Consider the following 7,800-nt stretch of genomic DNA (forward strand, 5'->3'; position numbering starts at 1 on the left):
GCCCTTTTAAGGGCTGGTAAGGTAAAAGAGCTTTGAACTTTTTTAATGTAGAATAGGGTAGGGAATTTTTTTATTTTGGGGGGCTTTGTTATTTTATTAGGGGGCTTAGATTAGGTGTAAGTAGCTTAAAATTGTTGTAATATTTTTTAAATGTTTGTAACTTATGTTTTTTATTTTTTGTACTTTAGTTAGTTTATGTAATTGTATTTAATTGTAGTTATTTGTAGTTAATTTATTTAATTAATTTAATGATAGTGTAGTGTTAGGTTTAATTGTAACTTAGGTTAGGATTTATTTTACAGGTAATTTTGTATTTCTTTTAGCTAGGTAGTTATTAAATAGTTAATAACTATTTAATAACTATTCTAACTAGCTAAAATAAATACAAAGTTACCTGTAAAATAAATATAAATCCTAAAATAGCTACAATGTAATTATTAATTACATTGTAGCTATCTTATGGTTTATTTTACAGGTAAGTATTTAGTTTTAAATAGGAATAATTTATTAAAGTATAGTATAGTGTTGGGTGTAATTGTAACTTAAGTTAGTTTTAATTTTACAGGTAAATTTTAGCTAGGTAAGCTATTAAATAGTTAATAACTATTTAATAGCTATTGTACCTAGTTAAAATAAATTGAAATTTGCCTGTAAAATAAAAATAAATCCTAAGATAGCTACAATATAATTATTATTTATATTGTAGCTATATTAGGGTTTATTTTAAAGGTAAGTATTTAGTTTTAAATAGGATTCATTTAGTTAATAATAGAAATATTATTTAGATTTATTTAATTAATATTTAAGTTAGGGGGGTGTTAGGGTTAGTGTTAGACTTAGGTTTAGGGGTTAATAATTTTATTACAGTGGCGGCGGTGTAGGGGGGGGCAGGATAGGGGTTAATAAATGTATTATAGGTGGCGACGGTGTAGGGGGGGCAGATTAGGGGTTAATAACTTTATTATAGAGGGCGGGGGTATAGGGGGGCAGGATAGGGGTTACTAGGTATAATGTAGGTTGCGGCGGTGTCCGGGAGCGGCGGTTTAGGGGTTAATATGTATAGAGTAGCTTGCGGTGGGCTCCGGGAGCGGCGGTTTAGGGGTTATTATGTATAGAGTAGCTTGTGGTGGGCTCTGGGAGCGGCGGTTTAGGGGTTAACATGTTTATTATAGTGGCGGTGGGCTCCGGGAGCGGCGGTTTAGGGGGTAATATATTTATTTAGTTGCGGCGGTGTAGGGGGGGCAGATTAGAGGTGTTTAGACTCGGGGTACGTGTTAGGGTGTTAGGTGTAGACATCTCCCATAGGAATCAATGGGATATCTGGCAGCAGCGAACTTGTACTTTCGCTATGGTCAGACTCCCATTGATTCCTATGGGATCCGCTGCCTCCAGGGCGGCGGTTTGAAAACCAGGTACGCTGGGCCGGAAAAGTGCCGAGCGTACCTGCTAGTCATTTGATAACTAGCAAAAGTAGTCAGATTGTGCCGCACTTGTGTGCGGAACATCTGGAGTGACGTAAGAATCGATCTGTGTCGGACTGAGTCCGGCGGATCGAAGCTTACGTCACAAAATTCAACTTTTGCCGGTCTCTATCCTTTGATAACTAAGGCGAATCAGCCTCGCCACAAATACGCTGCGGAATTCCAGCGTATTTGAGGTTGACGGCTTGATAACTACCCCCCTTGGTATTAAAATGGAGCCGTAAGCTACTTTCAGCTGTCAGCCGCTTATGGCTCTATTTATATTGACTCAAGGAAATTGACAATTTCTTGGCTGTTATCTATGTATGTAAAATATATGATTTGCAACTTTTAGTCAAAATGAAAGAGAAATATATCAATATACAGTTATATTTTATACACAGCTTATATTTCAGTTTGGCACTTATTTGCACCATACACTATTTAATTTTTTATTAAAATGGGAATTTATTTATAATTATATTAGAAAGTAGAAGATGTAAAGTCGATTCTATCTTTGCTTTCCCTTAAACTGCTTTAAAAACAGAATACTGTAAAAAAAATAATATAAATACACAATTGGTTATTGTTAGAGTTGTGTGACTGCTGCTTCTGATTGGCTCGTTGGCTGTTTCCTGCTTGGGGCCAGCAGTTCTCTGCAGCTTCTGGGCAAAACATTATATTTGTGTTAAAACCATTGTGTGTGTGTGTGTGTGGGGGGGGGGTTAAACATAGAGGTCCTACATGAGTAGTACAAAAATAACATGATATTAGAAATTAGTAAATGTAAGTTTTGCACTAAAATGTCTGTGAAATATGATCCTGAGATCGTTTTACAGAGCAATGTGTGAGATGTTCAGCTCCATTGTTTGCAGAAGGAAGTCACAACTGAGTGAGTTTAGGCTGCTTTGTGGATCTTTGCAGCTCTGATGATGATGATGACCATGAGAGAGCCAGGGATTTCAGCTAGTGACTCCCTGACTGTAGACACACTAAGAGCCAAAATCACAAGTGAAAAGGGGTTTATCGCAGGTATTTGCCATATATATTTGTGCAAAAAAATAATAATAATATATACTGTAAATAGGAATATGCATTTATGTATAAATAGAACATATTCTTCTATGTGAAGAACATTGGAATGTGAAATATTTATATTTTCATGTGGGATTAGAGAATATGCGATCGGGTTTGTGCATGAGTAGTTTTTGTTTTTTTCTCCATTGACTTCTATGGGGGAATATGTTATGCTACCCGACCAACACAAAAAAACTTACTTCTAGCGGAGTTAGCACTCGAGTGGAAGCGTTAAATACCGCTCCACTTTTAGGGGTAAATTTATCAAGCTCCATACGGAGTTTGATGCCCCGTGTTTCCGGCGAGCATGGAAACAGAAGTTATGAAGCAGTGGTCTAAAGATCGCAGCTCCATAACCTGTCCGCCTGCTCTGAGGCGGCGGACAGAAATCAACCCGATCGAATACGATCGGGTTGATTGACACCCCCTGCTAGCAGCTGATTGGCCGCGAATCTGCAGGGGGCGGCATTGTACCAGCAGTTCACAAGAACTGCTGGTGCAATGATAAATGCCGACAGCGTATGCTGTCGGCAATTATCGATGTGCGGCGGACATGATACGCTATATTGTATCATGTCTGTCCGCATAATAATAAATAGAACCCTTAATCTGGCCCAAAATAAGTAGAGAGGGAAAACCCCTAGCTCTGTAATTAAAGTGTATTACGTTTGTATGCATATACAATGAAAATAATGTTTTTCTAATTTTTACCAGATTCAGCAGCAACATTGCTTACGCATGTATATTGCAAACTTTATCTACATCTAGAAACTTTATTTAAATGGCCCATATTTGTATCTGATTAACCTTTGTATTCAAGCCTACATAAAAAATCAAGGAAATCCTTTAATGATGTTATTGCAACTTGCTCACCTACGCACAAAACTAACTAAGCGAAGCTCTACAAATAGAGATGTCAGGTGCGCTTATTTTAAATGGCAGATCCTATTTTATACCAAGCATATTTTGGGCAAGATTACAAGTGGAGCGCTTTCAATTACACGCGAGTGATATATATCGTAGGTATTTGTGCTCGCCGTTTTTTTTCCCGCTTGTATTACAAGTTGAAAGTAAACGCGATAGCTTGAGCACAATCACGATTTACACTAGAATGATTACCGCGTCCTCAGAGCTCTGGTTAACTGTTTCCTGAAACAAAAAAGTGTCACAAAACACATAAAAATACATTAGAAAGTACAGTTACACTCATAATAACACTATCTGATAAAAATATTTTAAAAATATATTGCACAAAACAGTTATAAGGGCTCAAAGAAATTAGGTCTCAGGTGTTAGAAAAAAAAAGCAGGCAAAAGGCTCTAATATAGACATACATACAGATACATGTCTTAAGACGGGGGGCGTGTCTAGGCAGCGGCCATATTAGGTTGCAATATCTGTGGCTCCAAGTTTGAGTTCCCTAACCCGCCGGTTATCGAGTCCATCCTGTAACTTATACTAATCCCATCTGCAGATTTGAGTAGCCTGCGAAATAAAGATCTGAAAGATATAAAAGTTGCAGAGTTTATGACACCAGGACCCAGATCTGGACCGCTGGAACCTCAGGCGGCGGCCTCTCTATGAGGATTCAGCTCCCCCCCCGATATGCGGGGTATAGCAGTCATATCTAGACTGCCTTCTTCATTCCTAAGAGAGAACCATCACTCACATGAAGGTACTACCACAAGGGACTATCCTACTATATTAACCTCATCCAACCAGCCAAGTGCAAATGGAGGCCCTGGCCAGATGGGAGTCTCGAATAAGCAGCCTTTTACAGGATCACTTCCGGGACCTAGAGAGGGACCTGTGCACTATGCTCTTTACAAGACGACTCCGAGATGAGAAGCTTCAGGCACCCATTGTACACGTTAGCTATGGTGGCAGATAATGATGGCCCGGATCCCTACTTGGCCGGGAGGGCTTATGGGGGGGAAGCCCTCTTGACCATAATACAGACCCCATCGGGCTTAGGTCCAGAGAAGACCCTGCTCAGATCAGTACCTGCACGGGTGGTTGGTGAGATGTATGGAGACAGGATTCCTGCCACGGTGCCTCCTAGTCTTTTGTCGGTCCGCAGATTGGATAGGGAGGCCTGCACGACAGCCAAAACAAGCAAGGAGGAGACCCAAATGAAACCATGCTTTGTACCCGCTGCCTTCATAGAGACGACCGCTACCCTGGATAACACCAAAATGGCAGTTGTGGCTAAACCGCAAAATCAGTGTGGAGCCTACAGGGGAATGATGGATCCTGACTACCTTGGTCTGACAAACGGCGATGAAACCACATCAGGAGGTAAACTATATTTGACCATTGAAATCTGGCCCTTAGTGGCGAAGAGACAGCTGCTGCAGTATCATAAGTGGCAACACATCTATCCGGTCTTATTTACCCCAAAAAGAGCTCCCCAGGACTTACAACTGGGAGTTGGATGAGCGGGTCGTCCAAAACTAAACTAAGACCGCAGGGACGCTATTATTGAACTCAAGAGAAACCGCAGTAAGAGTGTTTGGGACGCAGTAAGAATGTTTTGGGACTTCCCTGCCTTTGATGTTGTAGCCCCCTTTGTTGTTGTATTTTAGCCCGATTAGGTATATACCCTCTAGGACAGCTTCTGTAGCCCAGCAATTACACTGTGTTTTAATGTGACATTTACCATTTAAGCCTGATAATATATAGGATTCAATGCCATCCAAATGTTGTTGTTTTTTTGTTTTTTTTAACAGAGGGCTTTCTTGTTACTAATATTAGTTATGTTCTCTTATGTAGTTGGGGCATCCTTGATATAAATTTTATATGTGATATGCTGTGTTGACCAACCATGATCAGTTTACACATGTGATCACTCCATCATGCTGCTAGCTGTTTATATTGTATTGATCTTTACTGCAGACCTCTACGTACAATACAGTGTAAGGCTAAAGCACTGATTTCTGTCATTGTGAACTTATCTTATACTATATAACCCTTAGCAACAATAAGAACATAGGAGATCATATGGGTTCTAAGCCTCCCCTCTACGCGTATAAGTATTGTGCACAGTTTGATAAATCAGTTGGCACTTTACCAGGATGGTGCGCTGTCCGCGGTGCCCAGTGATATTAATTCTGGCGGGTGCTTTCCCACTGGTAGGAATGTATCAATTTGCTCAATACCTACAGATGCTATACAGAGCATATATGTCAGCTCCAATCGCTCCTATCAAGATAGCATTAATAGTCTGCAGATAACTATGTATTTATGGGACGTGGTGGGTACCGTGCGTGATATGTTTCTTATTTTATTCTTTTTACAATAGGACCTTTAGAGATATAAGGAGTGATGATCATCATACTTATTAATGTGTGCTAATGGGCCCACAAGTGGTCCTTCTTTTCTTTTTCCCTCACATTCACCATCTTTACTTTGTTTACCTATTCACAGTCCAAGAGTGGCTGCTTTATTTCAAAAAGGGGATTTTTCTGTGTTTTTACTTTGTACTAGAACATATTATCTAAAGGGAAACATTTGTTGATATTCTATTATGTAAAAATGAGGTTTCTGTAATGCAATCATACCCTACTACTGTAAACTTTCATATTGTGGCACTACACGGTTAAAATGTCATGTATAACTAATGTGCTTTCGATTATTACCCTGGATGTTTATGTTTGTTAATATTGAACCTCAATAAAACATTATTTAAAAAAAAAAAAATAGAAAAAAAAAAAAGAAAACATGTAAAAACATATTTATGCATTATTTATTTTTAATAAAGGTTTTAACTATGTTTTTACTGTAAATATTTTACATTCCTATGTTCGGCACATAGCAGAATATGTTATAAGTATTCATAACTAGATATTCCTATATATACCTGTATATATCTATACTTATATATAATAATCTATCTATATACTGTATATATAGGTATAGATATATTGTACCCAAAAAAATCACACACATATATATATATATATATATATATATATATATATATATTTATATACTGTATATATAAATAAATATGTATTTATGAATAAATAGAACATATTCTTCTATGTGAAGAACATTGGAATGTGAAATATCCATATTGGGTTAGCGCACATATGTATGTGATCAGGTTTGCACGCGAGTTGTTTTTTCCCCCCACTTTTTTTGCTCCATTGACTTCTATGGGGTAATAGATTATTTTGCGCACAATATTCTAAGTTCAGCTTTTTGCGCTCTTCGAGTTAGCATGAGTGCAAAAAACTGTTTACTTTCAACTCATAATATGAGCGCAACCCGACACACGCAAAAAAAACTTACTTCTAGCTCGAACGGTAGTGTTAAATAATGCTCTAATCATAATCTATCCCTTTATCTAGTATTTTGATGAAAACTTGTTTTTTGTGATACAATTTTAAAGGACTTCCAATCTTTGATACAGCTTCAAGCTTGACGTTAGTAATTTAGGGCAATGCAATAAATTATGACTGCACGTCTGCTGTTAGTGGCACATTAAATAAAGAGTGGTTCCTACAATTGCAGGATACCATTTGCCAGACTTCTGCCTCCCATGGTTACCAACAATTGCTATTATTTAGTGTTTGTTTTTTTATTCTAAATTAACTGTTAAATTCACCTTATTAAAGGCAGTACCTCAATAAAGCACAGTACTCAGACTACCATAACATACTGTATGACTGAGGACCCCTACAGCTCAAGTGAATGAACAAAATGGCCTGTCTGCATAACAATTGAGAGACAATAAAATTAGGGATCAAAGGTAAGAGCAGTTAACCTCTTGGTTGAAAAAAAAAGGTAAGTTTCACTGCAAAGTGTTGAGTTGAAGAGATATTAAAGTAATTTTATATATATGCATAGTATATATCAGCAATTAAAGAACCACTGAATACAGCAGAATTGAATAACTGACAAATACACAATACAAAGACAATGCAATAGCACTTACTAATTTGAAATGAGCAGTAGAATATTTTCTGGTAAATTTCAAAGTCAAAGTTAAATTTCATAGTTAAAGGTACATGAAACCCAAATTTTTGCTTCCTTCTCTTGTTATCCTTTTCTGAAAGGTTTATCTAGGTAAATTCAGGAGAAGCCAAGAACCTAGGTTCTAGCAGCTGATTGGTGGCTGCATATATATACCGATTGTCATTGGCTCACATATGTGTTCAGTTAGAAACCAGTAGTGCATTGCTGCTCCTTCAACAAATGATACCAAAAGAATGAAGCAAATTTGATAATAGAAGTAAACGGGAAAGTTGTTTAAAATGTT

The sequence above is a fragment of the Bombina bombina genome, chromosome 4 (assembly GCF_027579735.1).
Source record: "Bombina bombina isolate aBomBom1 chromosome 4, aBomBom1.pri, whole genome shotgun sequence".
NCBI classification, from domain to species: domain Eukaryota; kingdom Metazoa; phylum Chordata; class Amphibia; order Anura; family Bombinatoridae; genus Bombina; species Bombina bombina.